Source organism: Elephantulus edwardii, unplaced genomic scaffold (genome assembly GCF_000299155.1).
Source record: "Elephantulus edwardii isolate Elephantulus edwardi_28Jun2011 unplaced genomic scaffold, EleEdw1.0 scaffold00030, whole genome shotgun sequence".
Classification (NCBI taxonomy): domain Eukaryota; kingdom Metazoa; phylum Chordata; class Mammalia; order Macroscelidea; family Macroscelididae; genus Elephantulus; species Elephantulus edwardii.
Window position 1 is genome coordinate 16,850,713 of NW_006399780.1, and position 25,586 is coordinate 16,876,298.

At 47.5% G+C, this 25,586-nt stretch overlaps 1 pseudogene; it reads right to left on the reverse strand.

The window, feature by feature from the left end:
* Positions 1-3,073: 3,073 nt before the first annotated feature.
* On the reverse strand, positions 3,074-11,517 carry LOC102876682 (annotated as a pseudogene).
* Positions 11,518-25,586: the final 14,069 nt, after the last annotated feature.

The following is a 25,586-nucleotide window of genomic DNA, read 5'->3' on the forward strand; positions in this document are numbered from 1 at the left end:
GAGGGGCCCCTGTGTGGGAACAGACATTCTCTAGTGCACAAGGAGCTCACAGCCCACTGACTCTGCCTGGCTTGTCCTGCCTGCCCTATTTGCTGGGTTCTGAAGCTGGAAGAGGGTGGGATGGGGGCTGGGTCTGTGGGTTTCTTTCCTTTGGGGCCCCTCTGGAAGGGTCTCTCTCTGAAAAGGATACCAGCTTGTGTTCCAAAGTATACAAACATCTCTGTGCACTAAGTATTCTACTCACTCCGTGGGTGAAGCATGTGAATGTGCTGCTTATAAGTAAGTGTTTGTGAACATGTGAGCATGTGAACGGGCAAGTGCATGCAGGCAGTGCCTGGATTATGAGCAAGTCCCATTCTCAAATCTGTCTTTAAATTGAATTTACACATAAACTGAAATGCTTAGTTAGTTATGGTTCTTATCAAATGCCAGTCAAATGTTTGTCTTAGTATCTGGTACATAGTGTACTATTCTATGTATTTAAAAAAACCAAACCCAAAACATTTAGGGGGGGAGGTTGGGCAGGGAGAAAATTGCAACAATGAATGAATGGAAATCCAAAGGCTCTATAAACTTTCATGAAAATTAATAAATAAAATTCAAAGGGAAAAAACCCCCACAACATTTAATAAATGCTTCTAGAAGACACTAAACTTCCGTAATATAACTGTAGAGTAGGGAGCACGGTAGCCTAGTGGTAAGAAGCTGCACTGCAATCCCAAAGGCACAGGGTTCGAATCCACCAGCCACTAGGAGGAGGAAAGATGGGCAGTCTCCTCCCACGAGATTCATTGCCTCTAAAAACTTGCTGAAGGGTCAGCTATGAGTCGTTCCAACTCCGTGGTGCACAACAATAACAACAGCAGTATTCCCCAAATTGGCACTTGTTTGCTGTCACAAACTATATTTCAAATTTTCCACACATTGGGCTTTCTGGGAGCTGATTCATAACTGTGGGTTGTCTGTAGGGGATTGCCATACTGTTCACGATCCTGCATATGTCACCTTTTGTGTGTTTAGTAATGTGTGAGTGGATGTGGGTCCTTCTAGTCCTGTGGTTATGAGTGTGTGTGTGTGTGTGTGTGTGTGTGTGTGTGTGTTCGTGTTCTCCCACCTGGCTGGGAGAACGGCTCCCTGCTCCCAGTGCCACCCCTCACCCCAGCCGGTAGCAATGCCTCACCCCGTGACACAGCCACTAATGACTGTTTGCCATTGTCTGAGCCGCGGGTGGCATCACCCGCACTAATGACAGTTTCCCCTGTCTAATGACCTGGCTTCTGCCCCATCATTTAAGAGCCGCAGGAGCACTCAGCCCCCGTGGCCCAGAGATGTTGGCGAGCTCAACACATTTCCCGCTGGGGTGTCAGTGGGAGTGGGGGAAGCGAGAATCCCACCCCGCCCCCACAGCCCTGGGGTGCCTGGAGTGGGTGGGACTTTGAGCCGGCTGATGGCATTCCTGAGCGGGAAGCTCCTGTCTGGGCCCTGCCCTCTGCCTCTCACAGGGCTGGGCAGCTGCTGTCTGTGCCTGGGGCCGGTGGCGGTCCCCCAATCTGTCCCCACAAGGACTCATGGCTCTTAGTAGCCAGACTAGCATTGGTCCCATAGTCCTGGCTGTCTTCCCAACCTAAAGCCCTCAGCTCTCTTGGCTTCTCAGGATGATGCTGATTTCTCTGAGCAGACCTCTCTGTGCAGGAGAGGCTCTGGGCTGAGACCTGGGCTGGGGCCTGGGCTGGGGCTTGGGTTGGAGCCTGCGCTAGAGGTAGGGGTCTGGCACTGTGCCCTAAAGTGTTTCCAGAAGTCAGGGGAAACCACCCTGTGGCCCTGAAGCCTCGTTCCATAGCCCTGCCAATGTTTCTTTTATGATTGAAAATGAAGTTAAAATAGGCTTCTGGACTCTGGAGGTGGAGCTGAGGAGGGGTTGCTGGCTGCCTTTCTGGAATCTCACAGTATTTGTTCACGCTTTCATAGCTTCGACTGGCTCCATCCCATTAATGCCTCTTATTTATGGTCCACTCGCATCTTCTCTTCCCCTATGAGTTTGTGGAGAGACATAGAAGATGCTTGGTAAAGTAGAGGGGGGAGCCAGGGAAGACCCTCAATGAGACGACTGACTCTGTGGCTGCGCTGATGGACTTATACACAGGTGATGAGGACGGTGTGGGATTGGGCAAGGACACACTATGAGTTAGGGCTGACTTGGCATCTCACAAAAATAACAACTGTAAGTGTGTGGAGATACATAGTCTTAGGCTGATACTCTGGTTCAGGCCAGCTCACTGACCTGAAGTTTTTTGAGTTAAAGAATGAAGCCTTGCACACCCATGTTTATTGCAGCTTTTTTTTGCAATAGCAAAGAGCTGGAAAAAACCCAAGTGCCCATCAACGAACGAATGGATAGAGAAGCTCTAGTATGGCCACATAATCAAATACTATGCAGCATTGAAAAACAAGGAACTCATGAAATATTGTGTAAAATGGATGACCCTGGAGGACATTATGCTGAGTGAAATATCTTAGTCACAAAAGGACCAATATTGCATAGGGCCACTGTTGTAAAAAGGGACTAACATTGGGGTTGAGGGAAGACAGAAAAGGAGGGGAGGAATGATGTATATTGCAATGAAACAGATGAGGGAGAGAACTGTTTAAAAGGGATATATGAATGGGTATTCTTGTCATGACAAGAGTCCAGAATGAAGGCTGCATAGTGGAGTGGGCTTGGGGGGAGTGATTACATAACAATGAAAGAGTTTTTCTTTTTCTTTTCAAAGAGAAGAGTGAATTGGGGGAAGGGGGTGGGCAGGGAAAAAACAGCAACAGTGAGTGACTGGAAATCCTAAGTATCTGTAAACATCCATTAAAATTAATAAGGGGGAAAAAAGAATGAAGCCCTGCAATGAATTCCATGATCCTGAGCATGCAATTTGCAAGCCCCCTTTCTGCAAAATGCAATGACAATAGGGCCTGTCCTGTGCGTAATAGGTTAGTTTTGTGCATAAAGTATTTACTTAAAATATGGCTGTGCGTACAATGTGAACACAAGGAATCTTTTCAAAACCTCTCTGAGCCTCCATTACTTCACCACTGAAATGGGAGGAACAATAGAGTGGGGAGGGGACTGGGTTCTTGTGAAGATTAGTAATAACAGACAAAGTGCCTACTGTTGAGGGGGACCTCACATGTTATTCTTCTGACGATCCCTCCCCCTCAGCACTTGGCCCACCAGTGAAGGAACGAGCAAAGGTCTTCTGGGCCTTCTGGTTGGAGGACTCCCTCATTTACCAGTTCTGAGTGGTGGCTTACCTATGTCACCCAGCAGAAATCTCAGGTTGTTGGTTGTGACCTAATAGAGGGTCATGAATATAGAAAACCAGCCGACTGCATCATAGAGTATTGTTTTATGCCTCTGTGTGTCTGCTGGTCTCTGTGTAGATGGTAGATATTGCTATGAGTTGAGGGAACAGGACGTAAACACCTGACCCACTCTTTCGGGCCACAGCAGTAGGGATGTGAGGACCCCCTGGTTCTGCCTTGGTCCTCCTCTTCTGCAATGAGACCCATAAGTGCTGGATGGGTGAGTCCTCAAATGGAACAACCCAGGTCCAACTGGAACCTCATCCCATTTTGCCTCCACACCATCAGCTGTCCTCTCTCCACTGCCATTTACCTGAACAGACACGATCTTGACTTGACATTCAGGTACTTTAAGATCCAGGAACTGCTGGATGTGAAGGGGTGGAAGAGAAGGCCTCTCGGGCCAGCTTCTTCTCTGGACTGTAATGTTGCACTGAACTGCGCCTGATTGTAACTCCTCCCCCTGTAACTCTGACCCTTTTCTATCTAGTCTAATGTATGGAGTGAGAAGATATAGAAAAGGCTTCCTGTTGCTATAATCAAGGATGCTTTAGGCAGAATATTAAATGATCCAGGAAGTATTAAATGAAGATGGAAGGAATATACTGAGTCATTGTAGCAAAAGGAATTGGCAGGTACAGAAGAATTTAATGAAATAGCATATGAGCAAGAGCCTATGGTGATGAAGGAAGAAGTTGAAGCTGTTTTGAAGGAAATAGCAAAAAATAAGGCCTGAGGAATAGATGGTATACCGATTGACATATTTCAGCTAACAGATGCTGTCCTGGATGTACTCACCAAGCTGTGCCAAGAAATCTGGAGAACAACCACTTGGCCAACTGACTGGAACAGATCTATATTTGTCCCCACCCCAAAGAAGGGTGACCCAACAGAGTGTGGAAACTACAGAACAATATCATTGATTTCACATGCAAGTAAGATTCTACTGAAGATGATTCAAAAACTACTGGAATAGCACATCAGCAGAGAATTGCCAGAAGTCCAGGCTGGGTTTAGAAGGGGTCATGGTACTAGGGTTACTGTAGCTGATGTTAGATGAATCTTAGCTGAAAGCAGGAATACTATCTGTGTTTCATTGATTATGCAAAGGCATTTGACTGTGTGGATCATAACAAATTGTGGCTGACCCTGAGAAGAATAGGAATCCCAGAACATTTAATCATGCTAATGAGAAACCTATACTTGGACCAAGAGGCAGTTGTCAGAGCAGAGCAGGGTAACACTGCATGGTTCAAAATTGGGAAGGGTGTACGTCAGGGATGTGTCCTATCTCCATACCTTTTTAACCTGTATGCAGAGCAGATTATCCGGGAGGCTGGGCTCTATGAGGAGAAGTGTGGCATCAGGATTGGTGGAAGATCTATTAACAATCTGCGTTATGCAGATGACACAATCCTGCTTGCTGAAACTGAGGAGGACCTCATGCACTTGCTGCAGAGGGTCAAGGACTGCAGCCTCCATTATGGACTGAGGCTCAATGTCATGAAGACAAAGATTCTCACCACTGGACCAATGGTAGCATCAGGATGGATGGCGAAGAGATTGAGATTGTTCACAGCTTCAGTTTGCTCGGCTCCACGGTCAACACTCTTGGCACCAGCAGCCAGGAAATAAAAAAAAAAATGTGTTGCGATGGGAAAGTCTGCTGTTAGGGACCTCTCTAAAGTACTCAAGAGCAATGGTGTCTCTTTGGAGACTAAGGTGAGCCTGATACAGGCCATGGTCTTTGCAATCACTTGTTATGCATCAGAGAGTTGGACAGTGACTAGGGAGGACAGAAGGAGAATTAATGCTTTTGAGCTGTGGTGCTGCAAAAGAGTATTGAATGTACCATGGACTGCCAAGAAAACAAAGAGATTCATCCTGGAGAGGGTTAAACCAGGCTGCTCCTTGGAGGCAAGGATTCTGGGGCTTCGTCTGACATACTTGGGACATGTTGTAAGGAGGAACAGGTCCTTGGAGAGGGACATCATGCTTGGGAGGGTGGAGGAACGGCTCAGGAGGGGAAGACCCTCTATGAGGTGGATTGATTCAGTGACTGGGGTAATCAGGATGGGTGTGTCAGAGGCAGTTCGATTGACACAGGATAGAGCAGAGTTTAGGGCTGTTGTACATAGGGTCGCTATGAGTCGCAAACGACTTAACGGCTCATAACAACAACAACAACAACCAAAGCTGACCGTGGTGAGATATGCAGCAATCCCAGCCTTGAAATCTAGGGATGGTGCTTTCCACAACATACCAACCATACACACCCTCAGTGTGGGCCTTAAACCAGCTACCATCGGCTCGGCTCTAGTTCATCGTCATCCTAAGGCATATGAATAGAACTGTGCCCCACAGGGTTTCAAAGACTGTTTTTTTCAGAACTTCATCACCAGCTATTCCTTTGGAGGCACCTCTAGGTGGACTTGAATTTCTGACCTTGGTTGACAGCTGAGTGTGTAAACTGTTTGCACCACCCAGGGCCTAGGCCTTACTTACTAAGAGCCAGTGGTGGGCTGGAGGCAAGGAAGACTGCGACTCCTCTTTGAAACCAGGGAACCGTAGTTATAATAATTACCACTACTGCCCAGCTCCATGGGATAAAGAGGTGGAATCTCCTCTCATGTGATTTACAGTCTCTGAAAACCCACAGGAGGACCAGCTATGAGTCAGCTCTGTCTCGATGGCACAAAACAATAACTGGGAGCAAGCACATAAATTTAGACTAAGGTACACTTAATCCAAGCTTCATATTTTCAATTGCTTCCTATGAATCTGAAAGTTAGACAATGAACAAGGACGACTGAAGAAGAATTGGCGTCTTTGAATGATGGTGTTGGCAAAGAGTATTGAATATCCCATGGACTGCCAAAAGAGCAAACAAACCTGGCTTGGAGGAAGTGTAAACACAGTGCTCCCTACAGGCAAGGATCATGAACCTGGTCTCACATGCTTTGCGTGTATTGTCAGGAGGGGCCAGGCCTTGGAAAACGACATTATGCTGGCAAAGGCGGAGGACAGGAGAAAGAGAGGAAGACCCTCAGTGAGATGGGCTGACACAGCAACTATAACAATGGACCTGAGCAAGTGAGGATGGGGCAGGAGAGTCCAAGTTTCAGATCTGTTGTTCACAGGGTTGTAGTTGACTTGATGGCACACAACAATGACAACAACCACCAAATTCGTACTGGTCAATTTAGAGGAATTGACTCAAATCCTTACCACTTTTTTCCTTTTCATATTTTTATTGGTTCGCATACAGTCATTTGTAATACAATGTAATTGTGCTTCATGCGTGTATATTGTGTTTTATACAATGCCATTTATACTGTATTTTATTCATGTACATTGTGCTTTATATAATTAGTAATTATTGTTCTATCCTATCATTAGGGAGCTTTGGTGGCCTAGTGGTAAGAAACGGCACTGCAATATCAAAGATGTGTGGTTTGAATCCACTAGCTCTTCTGAGGGAGAAGGATGAGCAATCTCCTCTTGTTGTGATTTACTGCTTCTGAAAACCTATGGGAGGGTCAGCTATGGGTTGATTCCAAGGTACACAACAACAACATGCATGCTATTACCTCATCTTTCCAAGTCCTCCTCCAATCTTTCCTGCTCCTTCACCTCCCTCTCCCAGCCCACTCACTAACCTCTCCTCTCCTAGTGGTTTCTCTCTCCTTCCCCTGTTCTCACCCACTTCTCCCTTTCACCTTCGCATTTTGAATATTGCTCATCAATTAATGAAAGGACTGAGAAATTATGGTACTTTCACAAAATGGAATATGATGCAACACAAAGGAACAACGATTTCTTTAAATACTTTATAACATGGGAGAGTCTAGAGAGCATTATTCTGAGTGAAATAACTCAGTCTCATGAGGACAAATACTACACAAGACCACTTTTGTAAAAATAGAGTGTAACTTACCACCCTCTTGAAGTGTTCTTATTATCATGCTCATTTTACATATAAGGGAATCAAGGCCCAGAGCAGTTGTGGATAACTGGTAAGAACGATAGCTGAGATACTCTCCCAGGCCAGGTTCTCCCTTTGTCCTGCTTCTGAGAAGGAGCCCTGTTTGTGGTGGAAACTCAGCTCCAGAGACCAGGGTGAGTGAGTCTAGTCTTAGGAAGGTTTTCAGTATTTTCAAGGGCAAAGTGGCCCTTGAGAAGAAGTTGATGTCTTCTAAGTACACCGGCAGAGTTTCCAGACCCCATAGAACCTCATCTGGGGCCTCCTTGACAATCCAAGGAAGGACTTGAACTCAAGGAGAAGCTAATATGGAGGGTTGTTTCTGATGTTAGAGAAAAACACGGCAGCAAGTGTGATGTGATCCCACAGTCTTTCTTGGCACTCCTTAAGGGCAGGGACTAATCCTCCAGCAAAATGGGGTCAATTAACATTGGGGATTCTCAAAGCTAGCATTGATTGACCTTGGAAGGCTTAGCTTAGAGAACATTTGCAATCAACACATAAACAACGGTAAACACAAGGGTGAGAAAAGGTTCTAAGCAGTGTGCAGATGCAGAGTGAACCAGTACATGGTGTGAGAGCCTGACCAGGGAGGGCTTCTCTGAGGAGGAGGTGAGGGACAGAGGGGGAAGGAAGGACAAGGCTCCCCTTGCAGTGGGTGAAGGCAGAGGAGCTGGTAGGTCCTTGGTATCCCCTGCGACACAATTCCAGAGCCAGCCAGGCTCTGTGGGCACCACCCCAGAGACCCAGTTCAGTGAGCTAGTACCCTGGAGATCTGCCCTGCCTCCTGGGTGGAGATTGTCCAGCCACACACCTGCCCAGCCCATTTGGTGCCATTTGAAAATGATGTGGAAATGTTGTGTGGCCTTGAGTCAGATCTTCTCCAAAGATTTTTGGTCCAGTTTTGACCTGTGACCCATATAGGTGACTTCTCTGTTGGATATCTAGGGAAGACAGAAAAAGAAGGAGTGGTAGGGGTGGGGAGACTCTGAGAAGTGAGGTGGGGATGCTAATTAAGGTGGTGGCCTCCCTCCTTGGCAGAGCCATCCCATCCGGTGGACTGGAAGGACAGTGCCTGCGGTCAGCCTGCCTCCATGATTGACAGCTTTGGGGGCTGGAGCCTGAGCCTGGCCCTTTGCTCTGGAGAGAACCTCAGAGCCACTGAGTCCCTGAGCTATCTCTGACAGAACTCCTGGCCATCGAGCCAATTCCAGCACATGGTGACCCTCCAGCAGGTTTCTGGGGGGTGGATTCAAACCTCTGGAGACTTGAGCCCTTTTGGTTGTTAGCACAACCCTCCCCTTCTTTACAGATAGGGTCTCAGGAGCAGAGAGGAAGGGTAGAGGGTGTGAGTGTTGGGGTGGGGTTTGAGGGGCTGGGGTGCACTCCAGTTTGGAGGATGAGACAGTACCCTGATTTCTGAGTTCTCGGAGGTAGGAGTGCCTGGCCAAGCCAAGGGAGCAACAGACATGCCATGGACACTGGTGCTGGGGGCAGTGTTTGGGGAGGGAGAGTGGACAGCTGCGGGCTTCCTGTGAGAGGAGGTGGGCTGAGAAGCTGGGCAGGGTGGAGGGTCCTGTAGGGAAAGGCAGGTGTGTGTAAGAAGCAGGGAATCATAGCTGTCTAGCTGAGCTGGAACCAGAAGCCCGGGACGAGAGTGGCATGGAATAGACAGTACTCTTGGCCCAAGCCTCGGGCCTTGCCTTGCAATCAAGCAGTGAGCACAGTACTGGATAGGCCGGCAGCAGCTCTGACCGCAGTTCCAGGATGTGGTGGCCCTCACCCTGAGAACACGAGGGCAGAGGATACCTGTATTCCTCAGGCTGCAGCCTGTCCGTCCAGGGCTCCGGGGAGGGTGTTCAGATCCCAGTGGTGGATATGGTGATGGTGGGGAATCTGGACGCTGGCTAGGGAAGGTGAGGTACAAGAGAACTTAAGGAGTGATTAACTCTTGCTCTGTCCTCACCTCAGGGACATCCGAAACTGGACTGAGGTGTCTATTTAGGGATTAATCATTGCTTTATAACTAGCATTTAGATGTTGGCATGTAGCAGTCTCATGAATGAGCTGTGGTCACCCCTCCCACCCAGCACACCCTCCAACAGCATCCTGATCAGGGCCAGTGACTGGGGCAGGGAGAAGCTGAGAGAGATGCAAAGGGAGAGACTGAGGCCTGGGTAGAAGAGGGAGCTCTCGCCCATTCATCTGTAGTCTTTGGGGGTTTTAGTCAGTGCGAAGACCTGGGAGGAGGAGCAGAGATGGTGGGGCACTATGTGAAGGTCACACACAGAGGCTGGAGAGGCCATGTACCTGAGCCTCGTGGGGACAGCTCTGCTGTTGGCCCTCAGCAGCCTTCCCGCCTTCTTGTCTCTGGGCTCTGTGCCCAGTCCCTGCTGTCAGCAGCTGCTCCCTGAGCCAGCGCCTGGCAAGCACAGCCATGAGATCATGGGGCGAGGTAAGTTGGCAGGCCCCCCATCTCTCCGAAGCTGTGGCAGGTGCATCGCAGAGCCCAGGACCTGGCGCCTCCATAATCTCCCTCCTGGCCCCATCCCCTTGCAGGGAGGCGGCTCCTCCAACCAGCCTGTGCAGCCTCCTCCATCTCTGTCCCCAGACTCCACCAAAGGTGGGAAATTGCCTCATGCCATGACATGAAGGCCTGAGATTAGACTTCAAGAAGGACTTCCTATCAAAAGATGGGGCAGTAGAATAAGAAAGAACCCAAAGCTGTTGAATCAGTTTCAACTTTTGGTGACACATACCACCTTCTCCCCCCACCTCCGTGTTACAGAGTAGAACTGCTCTGTGGCATTTTCTTGGCTACTATATTTACAGCAGCAGATCATCAGGCCTTTCTTCCGTGGTGTTGCAAGTGGGTTTGAACCAACACTCAGTGATCTTGGTGGGCATAAGAGAAGATTAAAATGAAAGACAACTCTTAATAAAAAATTAGTCTGTGTCTTGCTCTGTGTTAAGAGTTGTGCATGTGCAGTCAAATCTTGTGTAGTTTTTTCTTAGACTTGGGGGGGGGGGAGAAAACTCAACCCAACGGTTGACAGCTAGGAAATGGAGGAGTTAGTATTTGTTCTCAAAGCTCTTGATCTGAAATCTTCATGGCCCAACAGAAGGGACACTGGGGACCACCCACCCAGTCCTTTATATAGCTTTCAGTGACAAACAAGGCAGGGTTCTTAAGGGCAAGTGCTGGTGGTCACACAGGCAGGAAAGAGCGGAGTATACATTCCAAAGGGTGGAGGTGAGCCACACAGGGCGGGTGGGCCTGTTTCTTGCCCGGATCCTTTTAAGTCAGAAAGGAAGCAAGTGTATCCTAAGTGCAGTGAGAGGGAAAGGCAAGCCAGGAAGAATGTCCCTCCCGCTTCCAGTGCAGTGAAGGTGTGCACTGTGGAGAGGGAAAACGGTGGGGTGGGGATAGACAGAACAGCTCTGGGGTCTCCCTGTGTGTAGGTATGTGTCCACACTCTCTAGCAATGACTTTCCTACACTTACTTGAAACTCTCTAGTACTGTCTGTGTCATTCTACTTGAGGAAGAATTGGCTGTTTGCTGATGGTCTGGAATGTGTTTTATGTTTGAGATTTTGATTAGAAACCAGTTCTGTATTCCTGACCCCAGATGCCTTCCAATTCGCCAGAACACTGATTCTAATCCTGACAACCTTACTAACTTTCAGGAAGTTTTTCCTGTCCCTTCTTCAAAAGATGCCTATTCCCTTCCCCTTCCCCTTCCCCTTCCCCTACCTCTACCCCTTCCTCTTCCCCTTCCCCTCAAGATGAACTGTGGGCCAGGATTTTAGCTCAGCACAAAACTCAACTCATTGCTGTCAGCTCATAGCTGACCTTCCAGCTGGCTTTCAGAGGATCGCATGGGAGGAGACTGCACATCCTTCTCCCACGGAGCAGCAGGTAGATTCAGATTGCTCACCTTTGGTTGGCAGTGCAACTCCCTCACTACTTGACCTGCAGAATGCCAAGTTTAGCTAGTAGAGAGACATATTCCTGCTTGCCGGTTCTCAATTCTGCTCAATTCACCCTTGTGTCCCAGCTTCCATAAGACGTGGCCCTCCACAGTGAGTGTAGACTCACAGATGCTGTGAGAGGAAGGACGCTAAGGCCATGCCTCACGGGTAACTGGAGCTGCCCCCGGATGTGCCGTATGAGGAGCCATGTTGGCTGCTGGAGTCTGTCTGTCCCTAGTGCCTTGCCCAGCCCCAAGTCACGAATCAGAGTCTAGATATCACCAGACTATTCACACAATTAGAACCCTAGAATGTTAGGACTGGACAGATCTGTCACTCACATGTAAGGAATTTCTCAGAAAGGGAAGGCCACAGTCAAGAATGGAGATCAGCTGGGTCTCCTGACTACTTCTCTATTCGGTAAGACTTGCCTCCTGCTGTTCCTTCTGTTCAAAATGCACCCCCCTCTCCTGTCCACCCACCCAGGTCCGGCCCGTGCTCAGGATCCAGCCTGGCCCTCCTTTCCTATGGAGCTTGCCCGGTTTTCTCCTCTTCTTTCTCCACCATTCAGAGCACTTCCTGCTAATTTCCATCCCCTAATTGTCTGTAACACAAATTAAAGCTTTATTACCTGATGCTCTAATGACTTGGGTTCTAACCAGGCTCAATTGCTTTTGAGCTGCGTAACCTTGGGCTAGTTACTTAACATTCTTAATCCTCTGTTTTCTCATCTGTAAAATGGGGCAAGTGGTTGAGCCTGAATAAACAGCAGAAACTAGGGCTCAGAGGAATAAGCTTGCAACACAGCAAGACTGGAGTTTATGGAGCAGTGCAAGGGATGATGGTGGGATGAAATACAGGGACAGACCATGGGGAGACTTCAACTGGGAAGGACTGGAATTTAAAACTAGAGGCAACCTTGAGAAGTTTCTTCGTTTTGATATCTTTTTTTTTATTTTCTTTGAGTTTATTTATAAAATTTGAGTACGTTATTTTCAAGAACAAATTCTTTCAATTTCCCTCACCCTCCCACCCATCAAATTGTACAACCTGATGATTAATCCCCCCTCCCCATGAATGTCCTCATCCCTCTGCTTCCAGCCTCTTCCACCCCTCTAGAATCCTTATACTCATTCTACAATAATGGTTTTATACAATATTCATCCTTGTGGGACTGAGTTAGTTCACTCAGCATAATGCTCCCTTGAGAGTTTTTTGAAGGACCTGGAGTTTGAGTGGCCACAGAATAGGGTGAAGAGAAGATGGGCTTTTGAGTCAGCAGATCTAGATTTGTTGATAACGAAGATTGCCAAATTTCTCCGAGAATCCATTTTCAAAATGTAAAACAAAGACTGTACTAACTTCAGAGACCAAATGAGAAAATGCCTGCAAGTCATTTCACTTGGAACCGTGCGCTGAGCAAGTACTTGGCAAAGAGTAGCCGTCATTTTAGTCGTCATCCTCTGACAGTGCGTGTCCACTTGTGTCCTGGGCTGGCTTTGTCTCTAGGTCTGAATTTATTCTTCACTTTCCAGCCTGAAAGCTTCCCCAAAGCAGCGTCCACATGTGTTATTTCCTTGTTTCAATTATGCCAGAAAGTGACAGGAGCTGGGAAAGCTTCCCAGACACTGAGAAGAAAGAGGTGCACCTGTCTTAGACCTTTGAGTGGCTTTGCAAAAAGCTCCAGGGACCTCCAGGTAGGCAGTGGGGGGTGTCTCTGTGCCCTTTTGGCCACCCATCATCCTGTGGGGGGGTAAGGGATGGAGTAGCACAGGACACTGTGTGTTATAGGGGGCTGCCCTACTTCCTTGCTGGGCTGCCTAGTCAGTTGTCCCAGGAATATGGGGCTATGGGTCCCTTGGGGAGCTCTGCTGTTTGTGAGTGCCATGGAGAGTGCCAGAGACGGTGTTGGGGTCTGAGGGGACACTGATGGCCAGCTACCCCTGCTCCTAGCTGAGCATCTATTAGACCTGTGCTGACGGAGAAAGGAGCCAGATGCAAACCACTAGTGATTATTGTTGTTTTGTTGTGTTCCATCAAGTATGAACTGACTCATAGCTGACTCATGGTGGGGTTTTAAAGGTAGTTAGCTGCACAGGAGTAGATCGCCCACCTGTCTCCTGTGAAGCAGCTGGTGGGCTCAAACCGTGTGCCTTTGGGACTGCAGCATATTTTTTTGCCACTAGGTCACCAGAGCTCCCTGAGCACTCATACCACCCACGAGTGACTGTTGTTAATGCCACTGAGTCAAGTACAACTCATTGAGACCTTATGATCAGCCAGCTGGGAACTTGCCCTATCCTGTGCCTTCTCTCCTTCCCTGAGACGCTGGAGCACGTTGCTGAAGTCACAGCGTCAGTCCATCTCATTGGAAGTCCTCTTCTCCTTCCCTGACCCTCCATCTTTCCAAGCATGATGTCTCTTTCCAAGGAATTGCCTCGTCTAGCTACATGTCTAAAGTATGAAAGATGAAGTTTCATCATCCTTGCCTCAGAGGAGCACTCCGGCTACATCCTTTCCAGAACACATCTTTCTGCTGTTTTGGCAGTCCATGGGATATTCAGTATTCTTCTCCAGCACCACAACCCACTCCAAGGGGAGCCTTGTCCTTCCCTCGCTGTCCCTCACCTCCTCCTCAGAGAAGCCTCCTCTGCTCACCCTCTCACTCCGTGTACTGGTTCACTCTGCATTCACACTGTGCTTAGAACCTTTTCTCACCCTTGTGTTCACCCTTGTTTATGTGTTGATTGCAAATGTTCTCTAAGATAAGCCTTCCTTAGGCATAGATCTACCTTAAATAATGCAAGACTTGAACATTGAAAATTGCAGATCATGGAAAGCCTATTCTACATTCATGGATTGGAAGTTATGCTAGAACCCTCTTCAGATTAATCCTCAGTAATCCAGACTATGCTGCACTGGTATAAGGGTACACATGTCCATTGAGGAAATAGACCTGAGAACTCAGAAGTAATCCCATACATTAATCACCAACTGACAATGATAAGAGTGCCAAGACAATTTAATAGGGGTGGGAGCAGAGGACAAACCATCTTTGCAACAGGTGGTGCTGGACAACTGGATATACACATACAAAAGAATGAAGTTAGATCTCTACCTCATACCTCATAGATTAGAATTAACTCAAAATGGATCAAAGACTTAAGTGTAGGAGGCATACCTATAAAAGTAGATCAAAGACCTAAATGATAAAAAAATAAAACAGAGGTAAATCTTCATGACCTTGAACAAAGCATTTCCTATTCTCTGACCAGGTTTTTATTATCTGATCCCAAAAGCACAACCAGCCAAAGAAAAAGATAATTTGGTCCCATTAGAGTGCCTCAAAGGACACTATCGGAATGTGAAAATAGAAGAGGAGAAAGTACCTGCCAATCATTTCCCTGTTAAGAGCCCAGTGCTTAAAATATATAAAGAACTCTCATGATTCAAGAATAAAAAGACAACATTATTTTAAAGAATATAAAGAATTGGGTAGCTATTTTCCAACGAAGACACATTAAATAGACATGGAATGGTGTGCAAATGTCTCAGTCATTGTTTTCGTTGTCAGGCGCCGCTGAGTCAATCCTGACTCATAATGACCCTGTGCACAGCAGAACGAGATCCTGCAGGGTCTGGCATCATCCTCGCAGCCATTACTGTACTAGAGCCCATTGTAGCAGCTGTTAATCATTAGAGACATGCAAAAGAAAGCCAAAAAACGAGATAGCACTTCACTGCTACATCAAACCAACTCCCTGGATAGCAAGTGAAGGCGACCCTGCGTGTGTGGAATAGGACTGCATCCCACGTACTCTTCAATGGTGTGACCTCTTGGGAAAAGACCACCATTTTTTTGCTCTGAGGCATTGCTAGGTGAGTCTGAACTGCTGGTTAGTTGTCAAGAGCAAAACTGTGTCACCTAGGAGCTCCCTTCACCATCGCTGTTGTTGTTATGGACTGTGGAGTTAGAATTGACTATAGCTGACTCTGCAGTACGTTTTCAGAGACAGTAAATCACACAGGAGGAGAACTTCCTACACAGCAGCCAGTAGACTTGAACCATTTACCTTTGGGTTGCCAGCACAATTCTTTACCAGTAAGCCACCAGAGTACCCTCATTTCTTGTTGTTATGTGCTGTCGAGTTGCTTGTGACTCATAGCGACCCTATGTACAAGAGCCCTAAACCCTGCTCTATTCTGTGCCAACCTCACCATTTCTGACACACCCACTCCCATTGCCCCAATCACTGAATCGATCCATCTCATCAAGGGTCTTCCTCTCCTGTGCTTTCCCTCCACTCTCGCAAACACGATGTCCCTCTCCAAGGACTGGTCCCTCCTTATAACATGTTCAAAGATCAGAGGCCTTCATAGGCTGGGGTTCCCAGTTAAAATAGTTTTGGGAAAGGGGCAGGAGATGGATTCTGAACCTGACTGTCTGACCTCATGGCTTTACTGCAGGTACAGAGGACCAATCAGAGGCCTCCACAGGCTGGGGTTCACAATTAAAATAGTTTTGGGCCCTCAGGCCTGTGGCCCTCAGGGCCAAGAAAAAAAAAACAACTTATGCGCCAGTCCTGGAGGACACATCGCTCTCTCCTGGAAACTATCCTCTTGCATCAGCACCTTGCTGCAAATGGAAGAGAAGAGGGACTAAGCCACAGGAAGTCAATCCTGGAGAAGTTCAAGACAAAGGACTTTTCCTCAGAACTGTCTGAGATAGGAAGCTGTCCCTGATACTTGTACCTGATAGTTGTACTTGTTGTTGTTGTTGTTATGTGCCGTCGAGTCATTTGTGACTCATAGCAACCCTATGTACAACAGCCCTAAACCCTGTTCTATCCTGTGCCAATCGCATTGCCTCTGACACACCCATCCCGATTACCCCAGTCACTGAATCAGTCCACCTCATAGAGGGTCTTCTCCTCCTACGCCGTTCCTCCACCCTCCCAAGCATGATGTCCCTCTCCAAGGACCTGTCCCTCCTTACAACATGTCCCAAGTAGGTCAGACGAAGCCCCAGAATCCTTGCCTCCAAGGAGTAGCCTGGTTTAACCCTCTCCAAGATGAATCTCTTTGTTTTCTTGGCAGACCATTGTACATTCAATCCTCTTCCCCAGCACCACAGCTCAAAGGCATCAATTCTCCTTCTATCCTCCCTAGTCTTTGTCCAACTCTCTGATGCATAACAAGTGATTGCAAAAACCATGGCCTGTATCAGGTGCACCTTAGTCTCCAGAGAGACACCATTGCTCTTGAGTACTTTAGAGAGGTCCCTAACAGCAGACTTTCCCATTGCAATATGTTTTTTGTTTTCCTGACTGCTGGTGCCAAGAGTGTTGACCGTGGAGCCGAGCAAACTGAAGCTGTGAACAATCTCAATCTCTTCACCATCCGTCCTGATGCTGCCAATTGGTGCAGTGGTGAGAATCTTTGTCTTCTTGACAATGAACCTCAGTCCATACTGAAGGCTGCAGTCCTTGACCCTCTGCAGCAAGTGCATGAGGTCCTCCTCAGTTTCAGCAAGCAGGATTGTGTCATCTGCATAACGCAGATTGTTAATAGATCTTCCACAAATCCTGATGCCACACTTCTCCTCATAGAGCCCAGCCTCTCGGATAATCTGCTCTGCATACAGGTTGAAAAGGTATGGAGATAGGACACATCCCTGGCGCACCCCCTTCCCAATTTTGAACCATGCAGTGTTTCCTTGCTCTGTTCTGACGACTGCCTCTTGGTCCAAGTATAGGTTTCTCATTAGCACGATTAAATGTTCTGGGATTCCCATTCTTCTCAGAGTCAGCCACAGTTTGTTATGATCCACACAGTCAAACGCCTTTGCATAGTCAATGAAACACAGATAGACATTCTTCTGGTATTCTCTGCTTTCAGCTAAGATCCATCTAACATCAGCTACAATATCCCTAGTACCATGACCCCTTCTAAACCCAGGCTGGACCTCTGGCAGTTCTCTGTTGATGTGCTATTCCAGTCATTTTTGGATAATCTTCAGTAGAATCTTGCTTGCATGTGAAATCAATGATATTGTTCTGTAGTTTCCACACTCTGTTGGGTCACCCTTCTTTGGGGTGGGGACAAATATAGATCTCTTCCAGTCAGTTGGCCAAGGGATGGGAACAAATATAGATCTCTTCCAGTCAGTTGGCCAAGTGGTTCATGGCACAACTTGATGAGCACATCCAGGGCAGCATCTGTTAGCTGAAATACGTCAATTGGTATACCATCTATTCCTGGGGCCTTATTTTTTGCTATTTCCTTCAAAGCAGCTTGAACTTCCTTCATCACCATAGGCTCTTGCTCAAATGTTATTATGAACTCTTAAATTGAAAAGACACTAGCCATATCATAAGAGACTGGCAGCAGCTTGAGGTGTTCAGAATCATACCCACACTAGGGAGTCTCCAATAATAAAAAAAATGGAAAACAGGTATTGGTGAGGACATGGAGAAATGGCTGGCAGAGGTGATACAGTCACCTTGGAAAATAGTTTGACAGTTTCTCCAAAAAATTCCTTTCCTAATCATATACTCTATTGCATATAAGATTTTCCTACAATAGGGTATATGATTTGGAAAAATTAAGACTGTAGCAGATATGCAGAAGGTCAAGGACTGCAGCCTTCAATATGGATTGAAGCTCAACACCAAGAAAACAAAGATTCTCACCACTGGATTGATTGGCAGCATCATGATAGACAGTGAAGAGATTTAGATTTTTAAAAGCCTTAGTTTGCTGGACTCCACAATCAACACTATTGTTACCAGCAGCCGGGAAATCACAAGATGAGATGCACTGGGAAAGTCTGCTGTCAGAGACCTCTCCGAAGTACTGAAGAACAGTGATGTCAATCTGGAGACTAAGGTGCACCTGATACAGGCCATAGTCTTCACAATTACTTGTTGTGCATCAGAAAGCTAGACAATGACTAGGATAATAGAAAGAGAATTGATAACTTTGAGCTGTGGTGCTGGAGAAGAATATTGAATAGACTGGCAGGAGAACAAACAGGTTTGTCTTGGAGAGGGAAAACCAGGCTGCTCCTTGGAGGCAAAGATTCTGAGTCTTCGTCTGACATACTTTGGGCATGTTGCAAGGAGGGTTAAGTCCTTGGAGAGGGACGTCACACTTGGGAGGGTGGAGTGACAATGCAAGAGAGGAAGACCCTTGATGAGATGTATTGATTCAGTGATTGAGGTAATGAGGGAAGGTGTGTCAGAGACAAGGTTGGCACAGGATAGAGCAAGGCTCAGGGCTGTTGTACACAGGGTCGCTATGAGTTACAAGGGACTCAACAGCATATAATAACAAAAACAACGACAACAATCAGAACTGAAAACACAGGCTCACGCAAAAAGCTGTACATGAATATTCACAGTAATGGTATCTAACATGAAAGCCATTGAGATGTCTGTCTTTCAATCAGTGAATGGATAAACAAAATATAGAGGACATAGGATGAGTGTGGAGTGGTGCGGGGGTCTGGAGAGAGGAGTCTGAGGTGAGATTTCATGTGTGAGGGACTGACAGGATGTGGAGACCCAGGGGTATATATAGGTGGGATACAGAGCTTGGGGCTGGGCGAGGACTCTGGAGAACTCTGCTAGAGGGGAATTGAGGCACAGGGCCATGGCTGGATGATGAGCAGGCCTGAATATAGCCTTGCCCTTTCAGACCTCAAAGGTTAGTCTGCTCCAAGGTCCTCAGATAAGATTCACCACATCTCTGAACCTTAATATTCTCATTGGAAAAATGGCAAGTGTTTAACTGATGAGCTGTTATTGTACCTCTCCTTATCTGGGCATTGAGTCCTGAGATACAGAAATGAGGAGAGGCAGAGCCCAGGCCCAGTTGGACCCCGTTGATCACTGGGATGACTGAGGTAAGCTCAGAGAGTATTGATGGAGGATTTCAAGTTCTGTGGGCAGAGACATTTCCGGGAGTGTGTCTAGTGAACAAAACCCAGCCTGAGTCCTCCTTTCCTCTTTGGTAACATGAAATGCTCTCTTGGACTTCTTGCAGGCATGAGGAATCTGAATAATCTTGTCTTGACAGAGTGGAACCAGAAGATGTGGCTAGAGCTTAGGCACAAAAGGATGAGAACCTGGGACTGGCCCGGCTAGGAGGGTCTCCAGATCTTTGCATTTTACTGTCCATCTTCTGATTCCATGTGGCCAGAATTTAACAGGCAGAGGGGTGTAGGCTACAAGAACTCCCTGCTGTCTGACACAGGGCTCCCAGCTTTCTCCATATCCCTGGGGACAATGAGGCCTCTCAGATCCCAGGGCCTCTCATGTTTTCCCTGGTATGAGCATTAGCCCCCACATCCGGGAACACAACTGTCTGCCCCCTGGGTCTTGTTGGAAGTTGTCCCTGTGTGGGAGTCCAGAGGCTGCAGGTTGAGGCTGGTCAAGGTGCTGGGACAGAGTGCATGCTGTGGCTTTGTTGGTCCTGGGAAGGGAAAAGCAAGCACTGTACTCACCAGGGTGGGCTCTTGTTCCTTGACAAGGGGATCGGGCAAGCTCATCTGAGCTCTCATTATGCATTGGCTTTCCCAATGGCAGGTGGATCTGAGCCAAGGTTTCAGTATCCCTTATTCATATCTTGGATCTGGAGAGGGCAGCAGACACAGGGAAGCAGAGCCCTGTAGCTGTCTGCGTTTTCTGACTATGGCGGGGGCTTTCAGGATGAGTGTGGTGCGTCAGGAGTGAGCCCATGTCCAAACTCTCTGCCTTTCACACTGTCTCACCTCGCTGTCTGTCTCTCCCTATGTCTCTGCTGTTCTCTGTTCATATTCCCTTCTATTCTCCCTTCTCAATTTTCCAGCCTATGGCCCCACGGTGCCACCTGCTGCCTGCCCCAAGGCAATCTGGAAGCCTGTGCTTCAGGCTTTAAGCTGGGGACCGGCTGTTGCTTGAACAGTGGCCCCCAGAGGTGAACCTGGGAACTGCAGCCTGTTGCTACCGATAATCCCTTACTCCTGCTCATAGTCTCTGTCCTGTTCTCAAGGTTTGTGAACACAGAAGTTGGGGATGAATGTCGCATGGGCACATGGACATAGTGTGTCATTAATTCATGCTAGTGTGTGTCTGGTGTGGGGATGTGATTTGAATGTGTGCCTTCTGCATGTCTGTATCTGTGTGAATATAGAGTGCCCAGCTGTCTTGATGTTTGTGAGTGGAAAGTAGACTTCAGACTTTTGACTGTGTGGGTCCTTAAATGCCTGTGACTGTATAAACTTGAGTGTATATGTATACCTTTGGTTCTGTGGCATGTAGAGAAGTCCGAGGGCTTGGTCAAGGCTGAGCTCATCTATTCCTGGATGCTCAGTAATCACATTGATGTTATGGGCTGTTGAGTTGGAACTGACACATACCTGACCCTCCAGTGGGTTTTCAGAGGCTGTAAATCACCCATCCTTCTTCTGTGGAGGAGCTGGTGGATTTGAACCACCTGCCTTTGGGTTGGCAGCACAACTCCTTACCCACTAGGTCACCAGGCCTCAGTGACCCAGCAATAGCAAACATGAAGGGGGGTTTGTGTGTGTGTGTGTGTGTGTGTGTGTGTGAAGGGGAGATGTGAGTGCTTCCATCAAGATGCTAACAGGTATCATCTGTCAGTGACTACTGTGAGAGTTTGGTTGGTGTGTACAGGTGTTCTCACTGCATGTGAGGGGTATGAACTCCTTAGGAGGGTGACAGTTGGGGCCTGTGTCACCATAAATGTATGTGTGAGCAGTGAGGTCTCCAGGGAAGCTGCCTGGTAGGGTGTAGAGATGTGCCCTCCAAGGCTAGGGCAGGACTGGCCTAAAAGGGGAAGGACTAAGTAATTTATGAGCTTTTAAAGAAACATCTCAGCCCATGATTAGGCCCCAGACACAGCAAGTTCCATGCATTGCTCAGGCCTGACATCAGCCAGACTCCTAAAGCTACTGAATGAGAGGAGGCTGTCCTGCCTGCTTGCCCACCCACCCTCCATGGAACTGAGATCCCAGAGGAAGAGGGAGTTTCCTCCTTTGAAGTACCTGCAGAATGTGGAGGTGTCCTGCTTGCTGTCCAGACCAAATCCAAGACCCTTTCCCGAGGCCCTCAGGCAGCTTCAGATCACCCTGAACTGCAACTGGAGGGAGGGAGGGAGCGAGAGAGACCAGGTTCCAGATCCTTCCTTCCCAGTGAGGCTTCTCCAGAAGGCTTGGCTGCATCTCCTCCAGGCTGTCCTTTGGGGACTCAGCTGCCATGAATGCCAGTGAATGTTGATTGGATGAATGAATGACTGATGGTTTCCAGCTGGTGATGTGGGTTGGTCCCAGGGTATGATTAGGGTAAGTGGATGGCTGTGCTTAGTCCTAGGGGACTGGAGTCTGAATCCCACTTCTGTTGGATCCTATCCAGGCTTCAGTATCCTTTTAGAAAGAGTGGAGAAAGGCCCACAGGGTGACCATGCAGTGAGGTGCCGTGGTGGACCTGGACCTGGAACAGGGGAAGTACTCTGGAAAGCATGGTGGTGCTTGCTGTTCTCTGAGCTCACAGTTACCGGAGCCCCATCCACACGGCAACCTCTGGAACAGCACGAACAGGAAACAGGAGTCCTTGGGCTCCCATTCTGGAAGCGTGAGTCAGGCCCCGGTTGAGGAGGAGGAGGTCACACCGAGGTCAGATGCTGGACTCAGGCAGGAATAGACAGGCACCAGACCACCACCTTATCACACTGTGGCCTTTGCCAGTAATTGGCTTTCAGGAGCTGGGAAGGCAGGGCCCTGGGGCTGACCTGAACATCCTCTGCTGCTTTGTGGGTCAAAGGTGGCTGTAAATACAGCTCTGTGATGTGGGGCTATTCTTCCCATAGAACAGTCCTGAGCATTGCTTTTCCAGCTTTTCCAGCCTGGGGTCAGGCCCTGCCCAGGGACACTCCCACCACACTTACACACTTACTGAGCTCTTGAATTCAGCTTATTAGACCCAGAGTTTGGGCTTTGATTCTTGTTAACTGCTGGTAAGGCCCTGATTCAAGTGATCCCATTCGAATGAGTGCCCTAGTTTGTCCCTCTTGCACAGACATAAAAATTTATACCCGGTGGAAGAGACCAAAGAAAAGGATGGTACTCAAATACAGGTAGTACAGTGTACAGACATTTTAGTGTTTCTTGGGAGAGCAGACTTTAATGTCCAGAGCATTATATCCAGAGCTAAATCTTTTTATTAGAGCGTAGAGATGAGAAAAGTTGAGGAGGCAGAAGTGAGGGTAAAAGAATAAAGACAGATTTATTAGAATGTTACATCTCCAAAGGGACAGACCTTCCTCCTTGAAAGGAAATATATAGAGGGAGGCCTCGTGCTGTTGAGATGAGGCTGTATTTATGGCCTCCTTCTCTAGGTGGGCCTCAGGGCTGAGGTCTGGCCAATAAGACAATGCCACAGAGAGTTCAGAGTTTAGTGGGTGGTTCTCATTTTGGTCCCTGCTCTCTGATGTCATTTATGAGCCCAAGGTGTTCACTACTTTTGACATCACTCATGCAACCAAAGCACTAATTCTATTCACGTCAGTATTGGCTTCCTGGTTCTGATAGCTTAATTTTCCAGGCATAAACTTTTGCCTCTTTTTTAGTCTAGAGACTAAGGTACGTCTGATCCAGTCCATGGTCTTCACAATTACTTGCTATGCGTCAGTGAGCTGAATAATGACTAAAGATGATAGAAGAAGAATTGACACTTGGTGGTGCTGGAGAAGAGTTTTGAACATACCATGGACTGCCAAGAAAACAAATAGGTCTGTCTTGGAGAGGGTGAAACCAGGTTTCTCCTTGGAGGCTTTAATTTTGAAGCTCTATCTCACATACTTTGGACATGTGGCCAGGAGGGACCGATCCTTGGAGAGGGACATCATGCAGAGGGACATCATGCTCGGAAGGATGAAGGGACAGCACAGGAGAGAAAGATCCCAGATAAGATACACTGATACAGTGACTAGGGCAATCGGGGTAGGTGTCTGTGGGTCAGTGAGACTGGGTCAGGACAGGACAGTCTTCAGAGCTGTTCTACATAGGGTCACTATGAATCACAGGTGATGCGATGGCACATAAAACAACAACAACAACAACAATACTAATAATAGACGAAAATGCTGCCTGTCCTGTGCTATCCTTGTGATCCATCATGGATTGAACCATCGTAATCTCTAGGGTTTTCATTTGCTGATCTTCAAAAGTAGATCACCAGGCCTTTCTTCCTCATTCGTCTTAGTCTAGAAGCTCTGCTGAAATCTGTACAGCATCCTGGCAACACTCAACCCTCCACTAGCTGCTCATGAGGTGCGTTGGTCAAGAATTGAACTTGGGTCTCTGCAGTCATTGATGTCATGTGCCAACTTGGTCTCCTCACCCGCATCCCTCTCCTCCAGTCCCATCCCTCTCTCTCTAGGCCCCTGTGCCCTCCCTGCCTTTTCATCTATTTTAGCATTTCCGTAAGCCCTTTTAAGCACCTCCGTCCTACTTTAAGCTGCTGTAAGGCCAAATTAAAACAAAGACCAGATGCTATTGAATAATTTCTAACTTTCGGCAACGCTGTGCTGCAGAGCAGGACTATGACATGATTCTCAGCGTAAGGTAATTCTCCTGTGAACTTGAAGTCCTAACCTCAGTGATGTTAGGCAGTTTAGTAATGGTGTGGTTATGATCAGTTGGATTTGATTTAAAAGGACTAGGGTGGGATGCAACACCCTTAATTTGGTCACAGCCCTGATCCATTGTAGGAAAGGTCTCTTTGAAGGTGTGGCTTACATGGACTATAAAAGTAACTGATCTATTCAGTGTGTTCCCTGCCCTTGACATGGTGTGTTTTGACCCATCCCTTTCCCTGCCCCACCAGCATCCCCTTTCACTCCTGCCTACCCCATTCAACATCTCCCTTCCCCTATCCAGCCCACCATATGGCTTAAGTCTCAGCCTTCTGTGCTTCTGTGATGCTTAATGCCTCACACTGCTGCCAGCCTCTTATGCTGTGGCTAGTCTTTCTTGAGTTTAGTTTTTCTTTTTGAGTCCAAATTCCAGGAACCAGTATTAGAAAAGTGTTCATTCTTGAGAGTGTGAAACCAGGCTGCTCCTTGGAGGCAAGGATTCTGAGGCTTTGTCTGACATACTTTGGGCATGTTGCAAGGAGGGACCCTTGGAAAGGGATATCATACTTGGGAGGTTGGAGGGACAGCACAAGAGAGGAAGACTCTGTATGGGATGAATTGACTCAGTGGGGTAATAGGAGTAGGCGTGTCAGGTACAATGAGGTTGGCTCAGGATAGAGCAGGGTTCAGAGCTGTAGTACATAGGGTCACTATGAGTTGTAAGCCACTAAACGTCACATAACAATATCTCTCTTCACAGCAACCCTCTGAACAACAGATCAAACTCTGTCCTATTTGTGCTATCTTCACAATCTCTGACACTCTCAAGCTGATTGCTGCAGTCACTGTGTCAATCCACTTGATTGAGGGTCTTCCTCTCCTTCCCCATCCCTTCCACCTTTCCAAGCATGGTGGCCTTTCTTCAAGGAATAACCTCTCCTAGCAACATGTCTGATGTATGTGAGGCGAAACTTCATCATCTTTGTGTCCAAGGAGCACTCTGGCTGCACCTTCTCCAAGACAGATCTCCTTGTTCTTTCGGCAGTCCATGGGCTATTCAGCACTCTTCTCCAACACCACAGTTCAAAGGCATCAACTCTTCTTTTGTCATCCTTAGTCATTGTCTAGCTCTCAGATGCATAGCAAGTGACTGAAAAGATTATAGCTTGGATCCGACACACCTTAGTCATCAAACTGACATCATTGCTCCTCAATAATTTGGAGAAGCCCTTGACTAGAGACTTTCCCACTATAATATATCTTCTGGTCTCTTAAATGCTCATTGTATTGATTGTGGATCCGAGTAAGATGAAGTCATTCACAAGCTCAATCTTTTCTCCATCTATTGGTCCAATGGCCAGGATTTTATACATATATAAAACTATAAAACTCTCACATGGAGGGTGAGAATTCTACTCTTGAACCGACTGTGGTAACTGCTCCCATCCTTTGGCTCTTGGAGAACTTCTATTTCCTTCTAGTTCTTGGCATCTTAAGTCAGGATCCAGACAAGCTTTCTCTGACATTGGGAACTGGGCCTCCTTTAACACTCTCGCCTGCACCCCAGACTTCAGTAGACAGGAGATCTGTCCTTCTCTTTGCAAATTATGGTCTTTCAGTAAAATGGAAAGTTCCTGGGGGG